Here is a 964-nt window from a genome sequence, read left to right on the forward strand (position 1 = left end):
ACATGTTCTCAATAAAAACTTGTGGTTTAGGCTATTAAATACAGTATAGCCTCACATTTGGTGTGTTATATTTGGAACTCTTAACCAACTGCTACCCTGCATCACATCTGCCAACCATACTTTGCAGTTGGCAATCCAATTATCCCCAAAACAGGCTGGCTCTCCCCTGCTAAACAGATGATGTCACAGAAAACAATGAATACTGAAATGGACCAGTCCTCCTACCCATATTCATAAGCAGTCACTCAACCGTTTACCATCAATGTTTGGTTGTGTGTAAATTCCTGACATGGCATCAAAGATATGTACTAATTGGAAGGCGATGTACTGACTCATGATACAGACACAAGTGAATATCTAAAAGGAAAGAAAAATGGAAAAAGGACATGTCTTAGCATGGGGTGAGTAGGAACTAGTGAGTGGCACTTGGATATGAAACAGATAAAAGAAACATTTCATTTGCTCTTTTAGCTCAATTATCATGGTAACTGAGAAAGAAACTCAGAAAAAAGAGGTTTTAAGCTCTGAACAAATAAATTTGTTTAGAACTTTGGTGCCTCCAGGACCAATTAGAGGGTTTAATACATTTAATATATCTTTTCAGTACGAATTACCTGCCTATCACTTTTATAATCATGGCTGTTAGCAAACAGGAAGGGCTTTGGATTTTAACTTATTTGGGAACAATAGAAAAATCAAATGAATAAAAAGGAAACGGAATAGAAAAGAAAAAGGAACAAAAAAAGTAACTGGTATCACTTATCCAATACCTAATGGCCAAAGACCTCAGATGATCTTTACTGTTAAAGGTTGATAAAGCATGGTGTGAAACACAAAACAAAAAATAATCATCCTTTAACCTCTGCATTTTAAAAATCCTGCAATGAAGCCTGTATACAATACTAAAATAATATACAACAATGTATATCAATAAATAACAAGTTACTTTTAAACAAAACAACAA

The 964-nt window shown here is 34.4% G+C and overlaps 1 protein-coding gene across 1 annotated transcript in view; it reads right to left on the reverse strand.

Annotated features, from left to right (window-relative positions):
- Positions 1–964, reverse strand: part of LOC119586954 (charged multivesicular body protein 6-A-like) — a gene marked incomplete in the record, with an annotated part of 10649 nt that overhangs the window by 1152 nt on the left and 8533 nt on the right.

This window comes from Penaeus monodon, chromosome 22 (genome assembly GCF_015228065.2).
Source record: "Penaeus monodon isolate SGIC_2016 chromosome 22, NSTDA_Pmon_1, whole genome shotgun sequence".
Lineage (NCBI taxonomy): Eukaryota > Metazoa > Arthropoda > Malacostraca > Decapoda > Penaeidae > Penaeus > Penaeus monodon.